General features: G+C 47.3%; 1 protein-coding gene across 1 annotated transcript in view; it reads right to left on the bottom strand.

Moving 5' to 3' along the window:
- Positions 1 to 25,112, bottom strand: part of LOC144602446 (spondin-1-like) — a 175,922-nt gene that overhangs the window by 123,173 nt on the left and 27,637 nt on the right. The window lies entirely within an intron of this gene.

Here is a 25,112-nt window from a genome sequence, read left to right as displayed (position 1 = left end):
CCACAGGGAACGAGAGAAGTAGATGGTTCGCAAGAGTCATTACAGGCTTAATATCAGTGTTCATTAACAGGTTAAGATAAGTGGACTTTCTTGTCAGATACGATGCGATACGATGAGGGAGGAGGGAAAGTGATCTTCCAACAGTCATAAACCACAAAATACATGAACCATTAAATTAACATGACGAGTGGAAAGGATTGGGAATGTGCAAAGATTGGGGGGGGGGGGGTGGGGGGGAGTCAGTCTATCTACCCCACGATAAAAGGGGGAGAAGTTGTACAGTTTGATAGTTCATAGTTCACCTGCTGGACATGGGGGGCAGGTGTGCAGATGTTCACCTGCTGGACATGGGGGCAGGTGTGGTGCAGATGTTCACCTGCTGGACATGGACATGGGGGCAGGTGTGGTGATGTTCACCTGCTGGACATGGACATGGGGGCAGGTGTGGTGATGTTCACCTGCTGGACATGGACATGGGGGCAGGTGTGGGGGAGACACCCCTGAAGCAATGGGAGGGATATCACTCCAGGGGCCACATGGTACAAGCATGCTTGGTATAACGATAGTTCTGCGGAGAAAACCATGGGTTTTCTCCGAGTTCTTCGGTTTCCTCCCACACTTCAAAGTTTTGCAGGTTTGTAGGTTAATTGGCTTGGTATAAATGTAAATTGTCCCTAGTGTGTGTAGGATAGTGTTAATGTGTGGGGATCGCTGGTCGGTGCAGACTCGGTGGGCCGAAGGGCCTGTTTCCGTGCTGAATCTCTAAACTAAACTAAACATCAAGAGCAATCTAAAGAGACCAAGTTATCTGCAAACCTGCACGTCTTTGGGATGTGTGAGGAAACCGGAGCACCCGGAAGAAACCCACACGATCACAGAGAGAACATGCAAGCTCCACACAGCCAGCACCCTGGGTCAGAATCGAACCGGGGGTCTCTGGCGTCGGCCGAGAGGCAGCAGCTCCACCAGAGGCATCACTGCACTGCTCCCAACTGAGTTACGGAAATTCAACGTACTGAGCCTATTTGCCTTTGAGGATTTAATCAATTAAGCCTTAAAATAAAATGCTAAACCTTCAGCGGCTCTCAGTCTGTTTCCCATGTTCCTTATTAAACACTTCCTTCCCATTTGGTATATCATTCCACACCAGCTGTTCTGATGCTCAAAGTAATAAGCAGTCTCCAGCTCACTCTCAGATGTGGATTCCTGAGCATTAGGTGCAGGTTACTCATGGGTTCTGACACACACACGTTAGAGATGCAGTACAGACACTTGCCTATGGCCCACTGGGCCAACACCAGCCAGCGGTCCCCACATACATACACTATCCTACACACATTAGGGACAAGCTTACATTTACATCGAGCCAACAGGTGTCCCACTTTTTAAAAAGGGAGGGAGAGAGAAAACGGGAATTATAGACCAGTTAGCCTAACATCGGTAGTGGGGAAAATACTAGAGTCAGTTATTAAAGATGTGATAGCATTACATTTGGAAAGTGGAGAAATCATCGGACAAAGTCAGCATGGATTTACCAAAGGCAAATCATGTCTGACGAATCTTATAGAATTTTTCGAGGATGTATCTAGTAGAGTGGATAAGGGAGAACCAGTCGATGTGTTGTATCTGGACTTTCAGAAGGCCTTCGACAAGGTCCCACATAGGAGATTGGTGTACAAACTTAAAGCACACGGTATTGAGGGTTCAGTGTTGAGGTGGATAGAAAATTGGTTGGCGGACAGGAAGCAAAGAGTAGGAATAAACGGGTCCTTTTCCGAATGGCAGGCAGTGACTAGTGGGGTACCGCAAGGCTCAGTGCTGGGACCCCAGTTATTTACAGTGTATATTAATGATTTGGACGAGGGAATTGAATGCAACATCTCTAAGTTTGCGGATGACACGAAGCTGGGTGGCAGTGTTAGCTGCGAGGAGGATGCTAGGAGGCTGCAGAGTGACTTGGATAGATTAGGCGAGTGGGCAAATGCATGGCAGATGCAATATAATGTGGATAAATGTGAGGTTATCCACTTTGGCGGCAAGAACAGGAAAGCAGAGTATTACCTGAATGGTGACCGATTGGGAGAAGGGGAGATGCAACGTGACCTGGGTGTCATGGTGCACCAGTCATTGAAAGCAAGCATGCAGGTGCAGCAGGCAGTGAAGAAAGCGAATGGTATGTTGGCATTCATAGCAAGAGGATTTGAGTTTAGGAGCAGGGAGGTTCTGCTGCAGTTGTACAAGGCCTTGGTGAGACCGCACCTGGAGTATTGTGTGCAGTTTTGGTCTCCTAACCTGAGGAAAGACGTTCTTGCCTTAGAGGGAGTACAGAGAAGGTTCACCAGATTGATCCCTGGGATGGCGGGACTTTCATATGAGGAAAGACTGGATAGACTGGGCTTGTACTCGCTGGAATTTAGAAGACTGAGGGGGGATCTTATAGAAACATATAAAATTCTTAAGGGGTTGGAGAGGCTAGATGCGGGAAGATTGTTCCCGATGTTGGGGGAGTCCAGAACCAGGGGTCACAGCTTAAGGATAAGGGGGAAGTCTTTTAGGACCGAGATGAGAAAACATTTCTTCACACAGAGAGTGGTGAGTCTGTGGAATTCTCTGCCACAGAAGGTAGTTGAGGCCAGTTCATTGGCTATATTTAAGAGGGAGTTAGATGTGGCCCTTTTTGCTAAAGGGATCAGGGGGTATGGAGAGAAGGCAGGTACAGGCTACTGAGCTGAATGATCAGCCATGATCATATTGAATGGCGGTGCAGGCTCGAAGGGCCGAATGGCCTACTCCTGCACCTATTTTCTGTTTTCTATGTGTCAGAGGTTATGGGGAGAAGGCAGGAGAATGGGGTTAGGAGGGAGAGATAGATCAGCCATGATTGAATGGCGGAGTAGACTTGATGGGCCGAATGGCTTAATTCTGCTCCTATCACTTATGACCTTATGACCCACGCAGGTCACGGGAGCAATGTCCAAACTCAGTACAGACAAGCACCCGTTGTCAGGATCGAACCTGAGTCTCTGACGCTGTCAGGCAGTAGCTCGACCACTACACCACCAGGCCACACACTCACTTGTAAACTTTTATGCAAGAAAACTCTCCCACTGTTACCCTGAGTGAAGCTCGGGTCGACTTATTGGAGTTCTGCTCCAACACGATAGTTGTGTTCCACAGAAACCTTCGCATTAAGGGTGGTGGGTGAATGGAACGAGCTGCCGGAGGAGGTAGCTGAGGCAGGGACTATCGCAACGCTTAAGAAACATTTAGACAGGTACATGGATAGGGCAGGTTTAGAGGGCTCTGGGCCAATGCAGGCAGGTGGGACTAGTGCAGATGGGACATGTTGGTTGGTGAGGCCAAGTTGGGCCGAAGGGCCTGTTTCAACACCGTCGCATCTTCAAACTGATAATCGTAGGGAGGGAGAAAGGCAGAAGAGAGTGGTGGGGGTCGGACAAAGCCTGTTGTAGGAGGTTAGGGGGTCTCTACACCAAATGTCAACCTTGTATCAATGGGGCATCTTGGAAGGGTTATCATTGACTAGTTTGGATGGGACATCTCTGTTGTCAAGGACAAGTTGGGCGGAAGGGCAGGGAATGAATACTTAACACATTCTCCTCACACTTCCCCCATTTATAATAAACCAACAACATTCTCCAGTACAAACGAGGCTTGCCTCATGCTGGGAATATGTGAAGTATTTGTTTTCTACCATGTTGAGCCCCTGGCTATGTTAGGTCGTTGGGAAGAGAGAAGGAAGGAAGGTGGGAGTGTTTATTCACTACGATCATTGCTGCCTTTGGGCGGGATGCATGGATGCATTTGTGAACTAGACGCCCGGCCCTGGGAAATGGGATTGCATCCTTCAAAGGGAACAATGTGAAGCTCGGGTATTCTCGGCAATAACGGGCATTCTGTGTAGCTACAGTACATGGGCACTGCCCCCCAGGGGTTAGCCAAGCTTCTGTGTGTGGCCGAAACTCCAGATACAAGTGTGAATGATACAGAAAGCCAGCGGCCTCCCTGCGACATGCTCCCACCAAGAATATTTGAGGATGAAGTGGAGGGTTGCCAGTAAACATAAGCGGTGCCTAGAATGGAGCGGCTGTGGAGCTCCTGCCTCACACCCCGACACCCGGGTTCCATCCCGACCACGGGTGCTGTCTGTGCGGAGTTTGCACGCTCTCCCCGTGACCTGCGGGGGTTTCTCCGAGATCTTCAGTTCTTTCCCACACTCCAAAGACGTGCAGGTTCGTAGGCTAATTGGCTTGGTATAAATTGTAAATTGTCCCTAGTGTGTGTGTGTGTGTGGGATGGTGGTAGTGTGGTGGGCACGGACTCGGTGGGCCGCGCTGTATCACGAGGGAGGGGGGGGAGGGGAGAGGGGGAGGGGGGAGGGAGCAGCTTGGTAAAGTCTGCCAGGGAGATTGATGTCATTCACAGAGTGTGCACACAGTGGACCCCACACACAATCCATGTCTGAGAGCAAGATTAAGTTTATCTGAAGCAAACATGTTGCGTGAGAGGATGGCCAACTTTAATGAGCAACTTTTAGCTCTCGGGACCTCCAGGACTGCAGTCAAAGCAGATTTATCTCCAGCCTATCCCATCATTTCACTTTGAAATTACTTTGAAATTATTCTTCTTACTCTGCGGCTGAGTGGTCTCTCTCTCTCTCTCTCTCTCTCTCTCTCTCTCTCTCTCTCTCTCTCTCTCACTCTCTCCTCTCTCTCTCTCTCTCTCTCTCTCTCTCTCTCTCTCTCTCTCTCTCATCTCTCTCTCTCTCCCTCTCTCTCTCTCTTCTCTCTCTCTCTCTCTCTCTTCTCTCTCTCTCTCTCTCTCTCTCTCTCTCTCTCTCTCTCTCTCTCTCTTCTCTCTCTCTCTCTCTCTCTCTCTCTCTCTCTCTCTCTCTCTCTCTCTCCTCTCTCTCTGTCGTTTCCCACCCCAGGTCCCGCTGTTGCCTGACGTTTCCGCTCCACCACAGATGAGCTGCCCATGTTAGGCTGCTGTGGGCTGGGATGGGAAGCAGACACTCTGGTCCAAGCAGTGAAACATGGACACAGCAACCTCCAATGCTGCGATCTTCAGCAAGGACTCAGTGGGTCGGGCAAAATCTGTGAACGGCAGAGACAGGCTACTTTTTGGGTCCGAACCCTTCTTCAGACGGACGTTAGAGGGAGGAGGGGTGGGGGGGGTGGGGAGGAAACTGGAAATGAATGGTTGGGGCAGAGCAGAGCCTTGCATGGGATAGATGGACACAGATGAGGGGTTGGCGGATGGGTGGAGAATGTGACAAAAGCTAAAGGCGAAAAGTAGACAAAGATGTTGGATGAGGAGAGGAGGAGTGAAATGTAAAGCCAAAGGGAGTGAGGTGGGTGGAAGAGGAAATAGGGGGATAAAAGGGAAATGTAGTTTAGTTTAGAGATACAGCACCGGAACAGGCCCTTCGGCCCACTGGGTCCGCGCTGACCAGCGATCCCCGCACACTAACACTATCCTACACACGAGGGACAATTTACGTTCTTTAATTAAGCCAATTAACCTACAAACTGGTACTTAGATAGGAAAGTGTTGAGGTGGATAGAGAATTGGTTGGCGGACAGGAAGCAAAGAGTAGGAATAAACGGGTCCTTTTCGGAATGGCAGGCAGTGACTAGTGGGGTACCGCAAGGCTCAGTGCTGGGACCCCAGTTATTTACAGTGTATATTAATGATTTGGACGAGGGAATTGAATGCAACATCTCTAAGTTTGCGGATGACACGAAGCTGGGTGGCAGTGTTAGCTGCGAGGAGGATGCTAGGAAGCTGCAGAGTGACTTGGATAGATTAGGCGAGTGGGCAAATGCATGGCAGATGCAATATAATGTGGATAAATGTGAGGTTATCCACTTTGGCGGCAAGAACAGGAAAGCAGAGTATTACCTGAATGGTGACCAATTAGGAGAAGGGGAGATGCAACGTGACCTGGGTGTCATGGTGCACCAGTCATTGAAAGCAAGCGTGCAGGTGCAGCAGGCAGTGAAGAAAGCGAATGGTATGTAAGCATTCATAGCAAGAGGATTTGAGTATAGGAGCAGGGAGGTTCTGCTGCAGTTGTACAGGGCTTTGGTGAGACCGCACCTGGAGTATTGTGTACACACACAGTTTTGGTCTCCTAATCTGATGAAAGACATTCTAGCCTTAGAGGGAGTACAGAGAAGGTTCACTAGATTGATCCCTGGGATGGCAGGACTTTCATATGAAGAAAGACTGGATAGACTAGGCTTGTACTCGCTGGAATTTAGAAGACTGAGGGGGGATCTTATAGAAACATATAAAATTCTTAAGGGGTTGGACAGGCTAGATGCGGGAAGATTGTTCCCGATGTTGGGGAAGTCCAGAGCCAGGGGTCACAGCTTAAGGATAAGGGGGAAGTCTTTTAGGACCGAGATGAGAAAACATTTCTTCACACAGAGAGTGGTGAGTCTGTGGAATTCTCTGCCACAGAAGGTAGTTGAGGCCAGTTCATTGGCTATATTTAAGAGGGAGTTAGATGTGGCCCTTGTGGCTAAAGGGATCAGGGGGTATGGAGAGAAGGCAGGTACAGGTTACTGAGCTGGATGATCAGCCATGATCATATTGAATGGCGGTGCTGGCTCGAAGGGTCGAATGGCCTACTCCTGCACCTATTTTCTATGTTTCTATGCTTCTATGAAAGGTTTTGAGAGAAATGTCAAATACGGGTAAATGATCAGATGGGCATCATGGTCAGTGTGGATGAGTTGGGCCGAAGGGCCTGTTTCTCTCCGTTTCAAATATATGACTCGCATCTCCACGATCATGGCTTGACCTGCTGGGCAGTTCCCACAACCCTGCATTTTGCAACTTTAATATTTCTTTCCTCACTCAAACGGATCTCACTGATGTTGTTTCTCTTGTTATTCTGTCACTATCTCCCCTCATTACCCAACAACCAAGTTACTTCATCAGCACCTCCTCCCCCAGCCACCCTAACCTCACTGTGCCAGAGATACTCCCTGTATTCCGTTCATCCTTGGCTCTCTGCATCCCGTACAATGTCATTTATCTCTTTCCCAGCTTTGATGACAGATCTACAAAGTGCGAGCTCTCTCTCTCTCTCTCTCCTCAGTTGCTGACTGCGCTGCTGAGTGTTTCAGGAATGTTCTGCTCTGAATTTATTTTCTCTCAGTAGAGCAGCTGATACAGCCGCAGTCTCATCGCCAGAGAATCCGGGTTCAGTCCCGGCCTCAGGTGCTGTCTGTGTGGAGTTTGCACGTTCTCCCTACTACGCGTGCGTTTCCTCCGTGTGTTTCCGGTTTCCTCCCACATGCCGATGATGTGCGGGTTTGCAAGTTAATTGGCCTCTGCAAATTGCCCCTCGTGAATGTAAGGAGTGGATCCAGCGTAAACAGCTGATCAATTGTGGACTCAATGGGCCGAAGGGCCTGGCTCCATGCTGTATCTTTCAGTTTTAGTTTAGTTTATTGCCACGTGTATCGAGGTACAGTGAAAAGCCTTTGTTGCGTGCTAACTGGTCAGCGGAAAGACAACATATGATTACAATCGAGTCATTTAAGTGTATAGACATGATAAGGGAATAACATTTAGTGCAAGGTAAAGCCAGTAAAGTCCGATCAAGGATAGTCCCCAATGAGCTAGATAGATTAATCAATCAAACAATCAATCGATCAAAAGTACGATGATTAGTAATTCTTCGTTTAAGCTTAAGGTTTCTCAGCAAGGATTTCCTGCAGTGCTCTCTGTAAAGGTGCCTGCCATCATCTCAGGCTGGACAAAGTTACAGCAGAAGGCTGCATGGTTTCCTCTTCAGGAAGGAACTGCAGATGCTGGTTTACACCGAAGACAGACACAAAATGCTGGAGTAACTCAGCGGGTCAGGCAGCAACCCTGGAGAGAAGGAATGGGTGACGTTTCGGGTCGAGACCCTTCTTCAGACTCTTCAGACTCTGACTAATTGTCGTTTTATACAAAGAATTGAATACACTTTGAAAAGAGAAAAGGTTCCTTCAATTAATCCAGACCCGTCACGGAGGGTAAACCGTGATTACAGTTTCCCTCCAGTTTTAATGACCACAAATCCAAAATAATCAACTTCCTTGCAAAAGATTGTCCATTTTCCAATCCAAATTAATGATACTTGGCACATTCACATAATAAGGACTGTGGTTAATTGTGGAACTAGTCGTTATCAAAAATAACTCAAATACTGGATGTCTAGTCATCTGAATGTGACTCAGTGTTCATTAAATCAACATTGTTCACACATTTCACTGGTCTGTAACATTTACAATTCTTGCCTCCACTTACTCTGTTCAGAGCGTAGCCCGTAATCTTTCAATACAATAAATTGTTAAATGCTTTCTAAATTAAGACCTTGTTATAGTTTAGTTTAGGTGCAGAAACAGGCCCTTCGGCCCACTGAGTCCGCACTGATCAGCGATTTCCACACATTAACACTATCCTGCACACACCAGACACAATGTTTACTCTTATACCGAGCCAATTAACCTACAAACCATTACGTCTGTGGAGCGTGGGAGGAAACCGAAGATCTCGGAGAAAGCCCACGCGGTCACGGGGAGAACGTACAAACTCTGTACAGACAGCACCCATAGTCAGGATCGAACTCGGGTCTCTGGTGCTGCAAGCAAGTCCTTGTTCTCTGATTGCAAGAGAGAGCATGGTAACAGCTCCTTCGACCCACTGAGTCCATGCCATCCCTTGCTCATCCTTCACACTAGTCCGAAGTTATCCCACTTTTGCAACTACTCCCTACACATTAGGGTCCATTTATAGAGGCCAATTAACCCACAAACCTGCACATCTTTGGGATGTGGAAGGAAACTAGAGCACCTGGTGGAAACCCACGTGGTCACAGAGAGAAGGATCAGGGCTGCAGGATCAGGGCTGTTAGGCAGCAGCTGATGGCAGAAGCAGCCATTCCTGATTCCCAATTCCCCAACTCTCCGTCTGAAGAAGGGTCTCACCTATTCCTTTTCTCCAGAGGCACTGCGTTTCTCCAGCTTTATGGTTTAAAGCAGCATCTGCAGTTCCCTCTTGCACATTCCTAACTGCCCCTTGCTCTCCTCACACGGTGAACAAAACTGAACACGACACATAAACACAATGCGGTCTTGTCAACATCTTGTACAACTGCAACATTACGTCTCAACGTTACTAAATGCATTACTGAAGGCCAACCTGGCCAAAACCTTCTTTACCACTCTCTCCACCTGCGATTACCCGGGTTCCGTCTGGAATAATTTACAGGCCTGACAACGTGGGACCAGCAGATCTCTCTCCTGAAAGAGATGAGTGAATCAGACCGGTTTTACAACAGTTTGCAGTGGGATCTTGCTCAGCTGAGACAGTGGGTTGAGGAGTGGCCAAAGGAGTGGAGATAATATAAGTGTGAGGGGAGTCAGACCAGTGTAGGATGTTCACAGTTATAGCAGGAGGCAGTGCGGAGTGTTGTTAAACAGAGGGCTCCAAGGATAGTTGTACATAGTTCCCTGAACATGGCATCTCAGGTAGTCACATCGGGTGGTAAAGAAGGTTTTGGCCACGTTGGCCTTCACTAATGCATTTAGCATAGTTGGGACGTAATGTTACAGTTGTACAAGATGTTGGCAAGACCACATTGTGTTTATGTTCGTGTTCAGTTTTGTTTACCGTGCCATGGGGTCAAATGCAGGCAAATGGTCAGCATGCATCTTGTTCGTCATGGGCGAAGGGCCTGTTTCTGTGCTGTACAACCTCATCACCAAAAGCAAAATAAGAACACAAACTGTGTCGGAAAGAACTTCAGATGCAGGTTCTGGTTTAAATTGAAGAAAGACACAAAAAGCTGGAGTAACTCAGCGGGTCAGGCAGCATCTCTGGAGAGAAGGAATGGGTGACGTTTTGGGTCGAGACCCTTCTTCAGACTGGTCTTCAGACTAGAATACAAACTGTTGGAAACACTGACTGGCACGAACCAGCGGACCACACCACACAACACTACATAACATTCACTGTACATTACACCGGCAATCTAGCCGTTGCACGTGTTATCTTTTGATTGAGATGTTAAACCAATTTCCCCTCTGCTTCATAGATTTCTAGAGTCGTAGTGTTGTACAGAACAGAAACAGGCCTTTCAGCCCAACCCGTCCATGCTTGACAAGAATGGCCGCCTGCTCAGGTTACTTGTGCCTGTCTATGACCCTCTCACAGGGTGACCAAAACTGAACGTAAAACTCCAAGTGCAGCCTTGCTAATGTCTCGTACAACTGCAACATTATGTCACAACTTCTATACTCAACACCATTATTGATGAAGGCCAATATAAAAACCTTCTTTACCCTCCTCTCTGCCTTGGACGCTACCTTCAGGGAACTATGACTGTGTACTCTCAGGTCTCTCTGTTCTACAACACTGCCCGGAGCCCGAGTCTTCACTGGTTTATGTGCTTGTATGACAGCACCCCACACTTACCTTCATTACACTCCATTTGTCTTTCTTCAGCCCACTTGCTCAGCTGGCCAAGATCCCCCTGTAACCATTGATGACTACTTTGTGCCTACTGTAAGTTCACAACTTCATTAGTAACAGGAGCGGAATTAGGCCATTCGGCCCATTGAGTCTACACCGCCATTCAATCATGGCTGATCTACCTTTCCCTCTCAACTTCATTCTCCTGCTTTCTGCCCGTAACCTTGGACACCTTTACTAACCAAGAATCAGTCCATCTCCGCTTTAAAAATACCCAAAGACTTGGCCTCCACAGCCATCTGGTATTAAATCCTTGCTGAAGATAGACACAAAAAGTTGGAGTAATTCAGCGGGACAGGCAGCATCTCTGGAGAGAAGGAATGGGTGGGATGTTTTGGGTCAAGGCCCTTCTTCTGAAGAAGGGTCTCGACCCAAAACGTCACCCATTCCTCCTCTCCAGAGATGCTGCCTGCCCCGCTGAGTTACTCCAGCTTTTGGGGTCTATCTTCAGTTTAAACCAGCATCTGCTGTGCCTTCCTACACATCAAATCCTTGCCACTTACTTTAGTGTCAACTGAAAGCTTACTAACCATGCCCACCACACTCTGAACCAAATCGTTCATATAAATAGCATGTTGTCAACTCCCGAGGCATACCACGAGTCACAGGTCTCCAGTCCAACAAACAATCTTACACCATCACCCTCTGCTTCCCACCATCAAACCAATTAATGATGTGTCCAATTAGATACTCCCTCTGGGTCCTTTGCAATCAAAGTAAACATGAATGACGCCATTTAAAAAAAAAGGAACTTCACTGGCGAGAGGTTTATAAAACCATGAGAGGAATGGATCGGGTGGACGCACAGTTCCCTTGCCCTGAGTAGGGGAACTGGATTGGGTAGACGCACAGTCCCTTGCCCTGAGTAGGGGAACCGAGAACCAGAGGGCATAGGTTTAGGGTGAAGGGGGAAAGTTCTTGTAGGAATCTGAGGGGTAACTTTTTTCACACAAAGGGTTGCTGGTGTATGGAACGAGCTGCCGGAGGTAGTTGAGGCAGGGACTATCGCTATATTTAAGAAGCAATTAGACAGAGACATGGATAGGACAGGTTTGGAGGGATTGTGGGCCAAACGCAGGCAGGTGGGATTAGTGGAGATGGGAGATATTGGTGGGTGTGAACGTTGGGTCGATGCGTCTGTTTCCACACTGTAACACTCTACGACTCTATATGGAAACAAGAATTCCCTCGGGCCAGATGCACATCCTCCCCCTGTCACCATAACAAATGCAACCTGTCCCTGTTGTTATCACAGCATGGCCTGTGGGAGCTGAGTACGGCTCAATTATCTGCAGCAGCACCAAGAACACATTCTAAAGTCATAAAAAAACTTCATTGGCTTGAGTCTGAAGAAGGGTCTCAACCCGAAACATCACCCATTCCTTCTCTCCAGAGTTGCTGCCTGTCCCGCTGAGTTACTCCAGCACTTTGTGTCATCTTCACTGGCTTGAACGTGCTAGAAAGAAAAACAACTGGAAATGCACGCTATCCTATTTGTGTGTCAGGATTGCAACAGTTTTCTTTGTGTTTACAGGAATTTGGATGCTGACCGGACTGACTAGAAATAACTGCTTGTGAAATGGGTGCAAACTCCAGCACTACAGCATCCCGGCAGCAAGTATCTCCCTGGACACTTGGCCACCACAGTTTAGTTTAGTTTAGTTTAGTGTCACATGTACAGAGTGTAGTGAAAAGCTTCAGTTGTCAGCAGAAAGACTAGACATGATTACAATCGAGCCGTCCACAGCGTACAGGTAAATGATAAAGGGAATAACGTTTAGTGCACCGTAAAGTCCAGTAATATCCCATTAAAGATAATCTGTGGGAGTCCAATGAGGTAGAAGGGAGGACAGAGCTACTCTCTAGCTGTTGATAGGATGGTTCAGTTGCTTGAGAACATCTGGGAAGAAACTGTCCCTGAATCTGGAGGTGTGCGTTTTCACACTTCTGTACCTCTTGCCTGATGGGAGAGGGGAGAAGAGGGAGTGGCTTGGGCGAGATATGTCCTTGATTATGCTGCTGGCCTTGCCGAGGCAGCGTGAGGTCTAGATGGAGTCGGTGGAAGGGAGGTTGGTTTGTGTGATGGTCTGGGCTGCGTCCACAAATCTCTGTAATTTCTTGCAGGCTTGTTGGGCTGTTCTAGAACATGCTGATAAAATGCTTTCTATGGTAAACTGGAACTACTGCAAACAGTTTGAAGGGCCCAGTTTTAGTTTAGTTCAGAGATACAGCTCGGAAACAGGCCCTTCGGCCCACCGAGTCCGCGGCGACCACTGATCCCCGCACACTACCACCACCCTACACACACTAGGGACAATTTTTGTAAACATTTATACCAAGCCAATTAACCTACAAACCTGCACATCTTTGGAGTGTGGAAGGAAACCGAAGATCTTGGAGAAAACCCACGTGGTCACGGGGAGAACGTGCAAACTCCGTACAGATGTCACCCATAGTCAGGATGGAACCCGTGTCCCTAGCGCTGCAAGGCAGCAACTCTACCACTGCGCCTCCGTGCCAATTAAGATTTGAGGCATTGTGCTGGGGTGGATTCCGTGAGGACACAGAAAGGAAAGAGGTTCGACCGAGGTAGCTGAACTTTCCAAAGGACTTGAAGCTCGGCATCCACGCACCATCTATTTATGCTTTTACTCAGAAAACAAAACGGGAACAGATGTTTGGCTGCTCGGAGCCTCAACATCTGTTTGTGCATTTACAAAACACACCAACGCATGGTTCATTGCGTTAGTCAGAGGAGTGGTCCCGACACCAGCACATGGTCTATTCCTACATTTGGAACTCATTATCACACTCACGATCTATCCCTGAGGAGGTTTAGTTTAGTTTAGTTTAGTTTAGAGATACAGTGCAGAAACAGGTCCTTCGGCCCACCGAGTCCACACCGACCAGCGATCCCCGCACACTTACACTATCCTACACACACTAGGGACAATTCACAATTACACCAGACCAATTAGCCTACAAACCTGTACGTCTTTGGAGTGCGGGAGGAAACCAGAGCACCCGGAGAAAACCCACGCGATCACAGGGAGAATGTACAAATAACACCCGTAGTCGGGATCCAACCTGGGTGATGTTTCGGGTCGAGACCCTTTAGAATGAGTGTTAGGGGAGAGGGACTTACAGAGGTAAGGAAGTGTAAGAGATCAAAGGAGATGCAGATCAAGGAAAATGTAGAAAAGACCATTGTTAGTTAGGAGGTGACAACAAAACAGAGATACAAAGTCATCAGGGGGACATTCAGACTTGCTGGAGAACTGGGAAGGGGGAGGGATGGAGAGAGAGGGAACGTACAGGTAACTTGAAGTTAGAGAAGTCAGTATTCATTCAATATTTTGTGTCTATCTTCAATGTTCATACCGCTGGGGTGTAAGCTGCCCAAGCGAAATATGAGGCGATGTTTGCACTGGGCTTCTCTGACAGTGGAGGAGGCCCAGGACACAAAGGTCAGTGTGGGACTGGGAGGGGGAGTTGAAGTGTTTGGCAACCAGGAGATCAGGTCGGTTTAGGTGGACTTAGATGAGGTGTTCAGTGAAACGATCGTCGAGCCTGAGCTTGGTCTCGCCGAGATATAGGAGTCCACACCTGGAACAGCGGATACAGTTGGAGGAGCAAGTGAACCTCTGCCTCACCGGGAAAGATTGTGGGGGTCCTTGGACAGTCGAGGGAGGAAGTGTAGGCATCTTTTTTTTCTTCCTTAGTACCTAATCAGATGTACAGCACTTTGGTCAACGTGGGTTGTTTTTAAATGTGCTATACAAATAAAATTGACTTGACTTGACTTGATCTCTTTTGATCTTTTACGCTTCCTTATCTCTGTAACTCCCTCTCCCCTGTCACTGTCTGAAGAAAGGTCTCAACCCGAAACATCACCCATTCCTTCTCACCACAGATGCTGCCTGACCCGCTGAGTTACTCCAGCACTCTGTGAAACGTCACCTATCCATGTTCTCCACAGATGCTGCCTGACCCGCTGAGTTACTCCAGCACTCTGTGAAACGTCACCTATCCATGTTCTCCACAGATGCTGCCTGACCCGCTGAGTTACTCCAGCACTCTGTGAAACGTCACCTATCCATGTTCTCCACAGATGCTGCCTGACCCGCTGAGTTACTCCAGCACTCTGTGAAACGTCACCTATCCATGTTCTCCACAGATGCTGCCTGACCCGCTGAGTTACTCCAGCACTCTGTGTCCACGACACTATGCAAATATATTTGCGTTACCACATTACCAACTGTGTGAGCTTGCTGCACCATAACTAGCCTCCACGTTCACTACATTGCCACAATGACTACACATCAGAGATGTGGTGTAAAGCATCTCGGATGAGCCTGGCTTTAGAAGGTGCTGTACGAATGCAAACTGTTCTTGTACAATCCCACAAGTCTTTGTGTGAACCCACACGAGTGGTGCCCAGGATCGACACAAAACGTTGGAGACAAGTAACGCAGCATCTCTGGAGAGAATGAATAGGTGACGTTTCAGGGCCAGACCCTTCTTCAGACTGAGAGTCAGGGGAGAGGGAAACGAGAGGCATGAGAAGGTTCAGAATAAATCTGAGCCGGCACCGATGACCAAGGTAAGGTGGAGCCCACAATGGTCCATTGTTGGCAGCGGAAGAGGTGAAGATGAAGGGACATATGGATGCAAACAGTGGAACTAGCAGGACGACTGGGGTGGGGGAGGGGCGGAGAGAGAGGGAATGCAAAGGTTACTTGAAACTAGAGAAATCAATATACATACTGCTGGGTTAGAAGCTGCCCAGATACGTTGTGTTTCCCTGCATTGTTTTAAGGTGGATGGGATAAAGTCATAAAAGCCACGTGCAAATGTTCACTTCCTATATCCGGTCACATTCCAATGTCCAAATGATCTCAACATACAGGAACATGAGGAACATGATGTGGATACTAGGATCTTCATTCATTCATTTATAAGTATAATAGGTAGAAATTAGGTGGAAATATCAAAGACCAGAGGCCATAGCTTTAAGCTGAGAGGGAAAGGTTTAAGGGAGTGGGGTGGGAGGGGGGGGCACACGAGAGTGTGGGGGGTGAGTGGAATGCACTGCCTGTGATGGTGGTGGAAGCAGTGACGGGGTGGCATTGTGGAGGTTTGTAGACAAGCACATGTAGGGGATGGACAGATACAAATGGTGTCCATGAAGAGTGTTCCGCACGGACATTGTGGGCTGAAGGGCCAGCTTCTGTGCTGCACTCTTCTACAATCTGTGCTCCAACAAATTTTTAAACCTGTAAGCCTGTGAGTATAGAAGTTGGGTCATGTTGCAGTTGTATAAGACGTTGGTGAGACCGCATTTAGAATATTGTGTTCAGTTCTGGGCACCATGTTATAGGAAAGATATTGTCAAGCTTGAAAGGGTTCAGAAAAGATTTACAAGGATGTTGCCAGGACTAGAGGGTGTGAGCTATAGGGAGAGGTTGAGTAGGTGGGTCTCTATTCCATGCAGCGCAGGAGGATGAGGGATGATCTTATAGAGGTGTACAAAATCATGAGAGGAATAGATCGGGTAGATGCACAGAGTCTCTTGCCCAGAGTTGGGGAATCGAGGACCAGAGGACATGGGTTCAAGGTGAAGGGGAAAAGATTTAATAGGAATCCGAGGGGTAACTTTTCACACAGAGGGTGGTGGATGTATGGAACAAGCTGCCAGAGGAGGTAGTTGAGGCTGGGACTATCCCATTGTTTAAGAAACAGTTAGACAGGTACATGGATAGGACAGGTTTGGAGGGATATGGACCAAGTGCAGGCAGTGGGACTAGTGTAACTGGGACTAGTTGGCCGGTGTGGGTGAGTAGGGCCAAAGGGCGTGTTTCCACACTGTGTCACTCTATGACTCTGCCAATAAGATCAAGGCAGGGCCTCAGTTATCCCTTCTCAGCCCTTGAAGGCTGAGTGCCCATCACTAAACTGGAATATAGAATGATACAGTGTGGAAACACGCCCTTCGGCCCAACTTGTCCACACCGACCAACATGTCCCATCTACACTAGTCCCACATCCCTCCAAAGCTGTCCTATCCATGTACTTGCCTAGTTTATGACCACCTCTGGCAGCTGGTTCCATACACCCACCACCCTGTGTAGAATATATAATCAAGTGCTCCAAGATTCAAAGTTGGGGCTATGGGGAGAAGGCAGGAGGATGGGGTTAGGAGGGAGAGATAGATCAGCCACGATTGAATGGCGGAGTAGACTGGATAGGCCGAATGGCCTAATTCTGCCCCTATCACTTATGACCTATCCCTATTAAATCCTGGAGGTAAAACTACCTGATGGCAATCTCAAACCTGTTCCACACCAAGAACAAACAGATAAAAATCTGATGTGCAATTTGATCAAGAACAGTTTGTTCTAATGCAGTAATTCTCCATTTTCAATGAAAGGGATGAGCATACAGAACAAAACCAGATTGCAGATGGAGACAGTACAAATCACAGTACAGATCTCCACAGCTCCACAGAAGGACATCTGACATCTGACTCCCAGCATCTGTGAACATCGCTTGGAGAAATCCCAATTTCCCTTGTTCTTTTCCATTTTTAGACTTTAGAGATACAGCGCGGATCAGGCCCTTCGGCCCACTGAGTCCGTACCAACCAACGATCCCCACACACACAAGCACTATCCTACACACTAGGGACAATTTACAATTTTACAGAAGCCAATTAACCTACAAACCAGCACGTCTTTGGAATGTGGGAAGAAATCGGAGCACCCGGAGAAAACCCACGCAGGTGGGAGGGAGAACGTACAAACTCCGTACAGACAGCACCTGTAGTCAGGATGGAACACGGGTCTCTGGCGCTGTGAGGCATCACACCAACCGCTGTGCCACCGTGCTGCCCCTAAAATACAACTCTATGTTTTTAAAGAACTTGAAAGTTAGAGTACAAGATGGTGCCAAACCCATGGTGATTTTTTGTGTCCAGACTCAGTGGTCTACAATTCTTACACCATAATGGCTGCATCATTTTTGTGGTTATGTATGTTTGTGGTTGTGCATGATATGATTTTACTGAACTGTACGCAAAACAAGGTATTTCACTATGTCTAAGTACGTGACAATAAAATGCCATTGAACTGACCGGCTAATTTCCTCCTGCAGTCTGATTTTTGTTCACAATTCCAGCTGATCCTTCCACCACTGACTTTTGGCGCAAAGTGTACACTTTGTGCGTGAAAGAATTGGCAGAGAACAGCAGAGATCAGCCATGATCGTATTAACACAGAGCAGTATGGCAAAGGAACAGGCTCGTGGTCTGCAATGTTTGTGCCGAACATGATGTCAAAGTTAAACTAATCCCCTCTGCCTACACGTGATCAATTCCCTTCGTTCCCTGCAAGTCCACGTCTGATTTACACTTTATATTTAGAAATACAGCGTGGAAACAGGCCCTTCGGCCCACCTAGCCTGTGCCGACCAGCAATCTCCCACACGCTAGTTTAACCCTACACACTTCCAATTTATAGAAGTCAACAAACCTGCATGTCTTTGGGATGTGGGAGGGAACCGGAACACCCGGAGAAAACCCACGTGGTCACAGGGAGAACGTACAAACTCCGTACCAGTAGTCAGGATCAAACCTGGGTCCCTAGCGCTGTAAGGCAACAACTCTACCCCTGCACCACTGTGCAGCCCAAAACATTACCTAAAAGCTTGTTAAACCCTACTCATGTATCTGCCTCCACCACCACCCCAGGCAGTGACCACACACAGAGAACATGGAACATAGATCCGTACACACTGGCGATTCACTCAGTGTCACAATGTGCTGAACATGATACTAAGTACAACTTGTGTCTGCCTGCGCATAATCCTTAACCCTACATCGTCTGTTTATCCATGTACATATCTAACAGTCTCTTCAATGTCACTCTGTATCTGCACCACTGCCTGGGAAGTGTGTTCCAGGCTCCACCACTGCCTGGGAAGTGTGTTCCAGGCTCCACCACTGCCTGGGAAGTGTGTTCCAGGCTCCACCACTGCCCGGGAAGTGTGTTCCAGGCTCCACCACTGCCTGGGAAGTGTGTTCCAGGCTCCACCACTGCCTGGGAAGTGTGTTCCAGGCTCCACCACTGCTTGGGAAGTATGTTCCAGGCTCCACCACAGTCTGTAAACAACATGTTGTCCAGGCACTTCTCCTTTAAGCTTTACCCCTCTCACGTTTGAACTCCTCCCTCTGGCCTTTGACACCTCCAGCCTGGGACAACTGTTCTGACCAACCTATCTATGCCTCTTATAATTTTTATAAACTTCTAACAGGTCTCCCCTCAACCTCCGGCTCACCAGAGAAAACAATTTACGTTTGTCAACCTCTTCTATTAAATACAATTAAATGTTCTTAGTCTTTCCTGAAAGGTCCAGCTGTAATTTCAAGCTTGCAGCTATTTCTTCTGCATTCCTCTGCCCACGCAGTCTAATCCTTTTTCTATCGTGTTAAACATATCAAATACATCTACCCCTCCACCTCTGAGCCCCACATAACCAAGGACCAGTCACACTCCAGCCACTCCCTCTCATCCTCTCTCCCATCGGGCAAAAGGTGTAGAAGTGTGCAAGCACACACCTCCAGATTCAGGGACAGTTTCTTCCCAGCTGTTATCAGGCCATTCTACCAACAACTAGAGAGCCGTTATGAACTACTATCTACCTCAATGGAGACCCTCGGACTACCTTTGACCGGACTTTCGTGGACTTTATCTTGCAGTATATGTTATTTGCGTTATGAACTACTATCTACCTCATTGGAGACCCTCGGGCTACCTTTGACCGGACATTCGTGGACTTTATCTTGCAGTATATGTTATTTGCGTTATTTCCTTTATCACATATCATGTACACTATGGACGGCTCGATTGCAATCATGTATCGTCTTTCAACTTAGCACGTGGCAAAAGCTTTTCACTATACCTCGGTACACGTGACAATAATCTGAACTCAAACTCAACATCGCATCAAAACTGATAGTTTAATTGTAATTACAACTGACAAACTCCGTGAAAGGTGTTTTGGGATGGATCACTCTACAAAGAAATTGAAAACAGTTTCTCATGGAACAAAATTGGCTCTATTCAGTTAAGTAAGTATAATGAGTCCAACATTGGCTGTCTGTGGAACTTACACATTCAGTGTGAGGAGATAGTAATTTCATTATAAGAGGTTATTTCATTGTAAGTGAATTGTGTAATGGATTTTTCAATTGTAACTAGAGGCAGTGGGCTAGAATTCAATCTAGACAGGCTTTATCTGGTTTGTTTCTCAGCTGCTTTTTCTGGGTTTTAGGAGTTGGTCGCATTAATTTCTTGCACTAAAGCAATGGTTTGCATCTGGCAGTCAACTGCAGATTCAGCAGAATGGTGTTGATGATCAACTGGACTCACAGACTCAGTTCATTTGCTGTAAATTAGTGTCAGGTTACAAATTAGACTTTACACTTTAGAGATACAACGGAAACAGGCACTTCGGCCCGGCAAGTCCATGCCGACCAGTGATCACTACGAGTGCCAGCATTATCCTGCACACCAGGGACAACTTTACAATTTATTACAGAAGCCAAATAACCTACAAATCTGTACGTCTTTGGAACGTGGGTGGAAACCGGAGCACCCGGAGAAAACCCACGAACAACCTTGCATTGTATTTCTAAAGTGTAAAGTCTAATTTGTAAGCCGGTCACAGAGAGCATGAACAGATTCCGTACAGACTGCAACTGTAGTCAGGACTGAACCTGGGACGCTGGTGCTGGGAGGCAGCAACACTACCACTGCGCCACCGTGCCGCCATCATGAGGGAGGAAGACACAAGTACATTTCCCCATTGCAATGGTTCCGTCTACAATGAGCTGCCTCAGCTACAACCATGAGACCATGAAAGTGCACGTTCGTATACTATCTTCCTTACATTACATACACCAACTGATTGGAGATAGAACCATGGAAGCTTGATGTTGTGTGCATTACAATGATTTAAATTTTACAGGGGTTAGTTGAGAGATTGTTTACTGTCCAACAACCCAAGTCTGTCTAACCTCTCCTTGTTGTACATCACCTCTAATCCAGGCATCATTCTGGTCAGCCTCACCAGCACCGTCCCCATAGCTTGCATTACCAGTCCTGCATTCAACTACTTCTGCACGCAACATTCCAAACGCTGCAGAGACAAAGCCCGAGAAAGCAGCATCGCAAATTTGCATTAAAGCAAATTATTCAAAGCAACCATTGCAAAAAAGATGTGATTATTTCATTGATGTTTCAAATTGATGCAGAGCTCCATGAAATATCCTTCCTGCTCTGAGAATGAGGAAATGGTGGCAAATGATTCACTGGACAGGGAAAGTTAAACGAAGCAACAAGATTTCATACCAAGTAGTTCATTAACTACTTAACATTGATTCAGACTATATTCATTTCATTTTTGGAATTCATTCTAATAAGTATGATTTAAAAGACAAATTGCCCTGAAGCAAAATGCTTTTTAAAAAAAACATTAATAAAATAATTTAAAGTCATGATAAGAAAGTTTGCAGTAAGCTTAGGTTAGAAACATAGAAAATAGGTGCAGGAGGAGGCCATTTGGCCCTTCGAGCCAACCCCACCATTCATTGTGATCATGGCTGATCATCCACAATCAGTAACCCGTGCCTGCCTTCTCCCCATATCCCTTGATTCCACTAGCCCCTAGAGCTCTATCTAACTCTCTTTTAAATTCATCCAGTGAATTGGCCTCCACTGCCCTCTGTGGCAGAGAATTCCACAAATTCACAACTCTCTGGGTGAAAAAGTTTCTTCTCACCTCAGTTCTGGACAATTAGCAGCCTTCAATGGGATAGCAGAGCATGATGGGCTGAATATCCTCTGACAGTGTTACATCACCCAACCATTCCGAATCCCACAGTAAACCGGTTTGACAGACTTGGCCTCTTGCCTATCTGATCCAATTGAGAAGGATCGCTTTGCAAATGTTCTTTGTGTGCATGAGTTTACATAGATGTACATGTGTGTGTGTGTACGCAAGTGTAGAAGTGGAAGTCAAACTATGACAGAACCTTCACAGGTTGGGGCTCTTGGGAGTGTTGTAGAGCAGAGAGATCTAGGAGCACAAGTTGGTCGGCATGGGCAAGATGGGCCGAAGGGCCTGCTTCTCTGCTGGATGACTATGCCTCTAATAGCAGCAGAGGAGACGTGTTAAACTTGGCATCATGTGTGTCCCAGACATTGTGGGTCAGAGCTGATTCTGTGCTGTACTCTTCTACATTCTAATTGCCATCAATCTGCTTCTTCCATCTTCTCTGGCAGCCTATGCAATCTTCTTTGAAAAACAGCTGCTGACTGAAATCTAAAATCTCTGCAGGTTTGAAAGGTCATTGACCCGAAACCTTCATTTTGTTTGTTACTGCAAGATATTGTCTGGCCACTAAATGATTTCATCATCCCTGTTTTTATTCGAGTAGGTCGTTAATCAGGTTTGCATCAAATGTATTTGTTCAGTAACTTGACAAAAGTGATTCTGAAAGTTTTGATCTTCTAAGCTTTTGCAAATGACTGCTCTGGGGGTTAGTGGTCAATGCTTTATCTGTTAGATTAGACTCAGTCATAGAGTGATACAGTGTGCAAACAGGCCCTTCGGCCCAACTTGCCCACACTGGCCAACAATGTCCCAGCTACACTAGTCCCACCTGCCTGCGCTTGGTCCATATCCCTCCAAACCTGTCCTATCCATGTACTTGTCTAACTTTTCCTTAAACGTTGGGATAGTCCCAGCCTCAACTACCTCCTCTGGCAGCTTGTTCCATACACTCACCACCCTCTGTGTGAAAAAGTTACCCCTCGGATTCCTCTTAAATCGTTTCCCCTTCACCTTGAGCCTATGTCCTCTGGTCCTCGATTCCCCAACTCTGGGCAAGAGACTCTGTACATCTACCCGATCTATTGCTCTCATGATTTTGTACACCTCTATAAGATCACCCCTCATCCTCCTGCGCTCCATGGAATACAACGAACAGCAGAAGGTTTTGTTGCCCAGCTATAGGGGCCGTTAAACTGGAGAGAGAGAGAGTGCAGAGAACATTTACGATGAAGGTGCCAGGATTCGAGGCCGTGAGCTCGAGGGAAAGGTTGGGCAGAGTACTACTTTATGCCTTGGAGCGCAGGAAGGTGACAGCTAATCTGATAGAGGTATATAAAATTAGGAGGGGAACAGATAGGGTGAATGCATAGAGTCTTTTACTCAGGGTAAGGGAACCAAGAACCAGAGAACATAGGTTTAAGGTGAGAGGGGCAAGATTTAAAAGCAACCCAACATGCAAAACTTTCACACAGAGTGGTGGGTATAAGGAACAAGCTGTCAGAGCAGGTAGTTGAGGCAGTAATCTAACAGTATTTAATAAATCCTTGGACAGGTATCAGGATAGGAAAGGTTCAGATGGATATGGGCCGATGGTGGGCAGATGGGACCAGCTTTGATGGGGCATGTTATTCGGCATGGTCAAGATGGGCTGAAGGGCCTGTTTCGGCGCTCTATGACTATATTTGTCATATGAACAATACCAATTGGAACAATGGAATCCTTACTTGCTGTGGGTTTACAGACAGTGTGTGTTTAGTTTAGTTTGTTTTAGTTGAGATACAGCATGGAAATTCAGCCCACCGAGTCCGCGCCGACCAGCGATCCCCACACACTAACACTTGTCCTACACACACTGGGGACAATTTTACATTTATACCAAGCCAATTAATCTACAAACCTGCACGTCTTTGGAGTGTGGGGGGAAACCGAAGATCTCGGAGAAAACCCAGGCAGGACGCGGGGAGAACGTACAAACTCCGTACAGACAGCGCCCGTAGTCGGGATGGAACCCAGGTCTCCGGCGCTGCATTCACTGTAAGGCAGCAACTCTACCGCTGTGCCACCATGTTGTTATAATGAAAATTGTAATCTTGCTGCATGCAAGGTTAATCACTCAGGGGATGGAGCAGCAAAGTGGTCAGGCAAACATGGTCACTATTTACGTTTACCGGGCTTTGCTTTTTTCAGTGGTTAACTTTCAAGTTTTGAACAATCATTCTAGAAAATACAACCTTCCTAATTGAGGCTTCTAATTGTCGTTGGGTTTAATACTGATCTCATACACTGCATACTTCATTAAAACATTGCCGACTGCAAGGTTTACTGAACTATTACCAAAATAACTGGAATGAAATGATGCCCACTCCCGCACACTGCATTCCCACCACGTGACAAAGGTATAATCGCCAAGCAAATACAAAGACAGAATGGAGTTTCAATTTGACGTTTTTTGGGTCATCGTTAGTGGTGGGATGATAATCCCCTCAGTTATTGATGTTCATTGAGCTCAACAACCACGCAGACGCTTAGTTAAAGACCTCTGTCCCTGAGACACACATTCCCTGATCGTTGAGCAAAATGCACGGCACTGTGGACGTGATGAGTAAGGAGAGAGGACCACCTTTACGGTAATAGAAACATAGACAATAGGTGCAGGAGGAGGCCATTCGGCCCTTCGAGCCAGCACCACCATTCAACATGATCATGGCTGATCATCCAAAATCAGTACCCCGTTCCTGCCCTCTCCCCATATCCCTTGATTCTGTTTGCCCAAAGAGCCATATCTAAATCTCTCTTGAATACATCCAGTGAATTGGCCTCCACTGCCTTTTGTGGCAGAGAATTCCACAGATTCACAACTCTCTGGGTGAAAGTTCCACAGATTCACAACTCACTGGGTGAAAGTTCCACAGATTCACAACTCTCTGGGTGAAAGTTCCACCGATTCACAACTCTCTGGGTGAAAAGCCAGGTTGGCCACGGGAGGAGCCCGCGGGAAATGAAGGTGGACGGGCAAGGAGAGTGTTGGGATGTCAGTTCGCTGGCCGATCCACACGTCCATGGAAGGCGACGGCTCTTTCCAAATGGTGCCAACATATGGCGCCTCTTGCACACGGAATCAGTACGCAATTTCTGTACTTTGTCTGTACAATTTGCTCATCAGGGATGTGCTTCGGTGTGGCAATACTTTACTGGGTTGTTCATAAACAAATAATTTTGCTGTGTCTTTGCACTTCACACATCTATGCACTAAAACTCTCGTTTGTTTGTTTGTTTGTTCCTGAACTACAGCCAAAACGGTACACGATAGCGCGACAATGTCAGGCCCACCTTACTCACCGTCGTCCCTTTGGTGCTGATGGAAGAGGTCTCATTGAAATCGGTGTTATATTTTTTAAGTTATTCACACTTTAAAGTTTAAATCTATCTCCTAGGGAGGGAGGGAGGGGGGAAGGAGATAAGGGGGGTTGAGGGGGATGGAGTGGGGGGGAGGGGAAGGGGGGAGGGGAAGGGGGGAGGGGAAGGGGGGGTGGGGAAGGTGGGAGGGGAAGGGGAAGGGGGGAGGGGAAGGTGGGTGGAAGGGGAAGGGGGGTGGGAGGGAGAGAGAGGGGGAGGGGGAGGGGGAGGAGGGAGGAGAGGGTGCTGCACCAATGCAGGAGAGGTTT

Source organism: Rhinoraja longicauda, chromosome 18, assembly GCF_053455715.1.
Source record: "Rhinoraja longicauda isolate Sanriku21f chromosome 18, sRhiLon1.1, whole genome shotgun sequence".
In the NCBI taxonomy this organism is placed as follows: Eukaryota; Metazoa; Chordata; class Chondrichthyes; order Rajiformes; family Arhynchobatidae; genus Rhinoraja; species Rhinoraja longicauda.
This window is presented reverse-complemented; position numbering and strand designations above follow the sequence as displayed.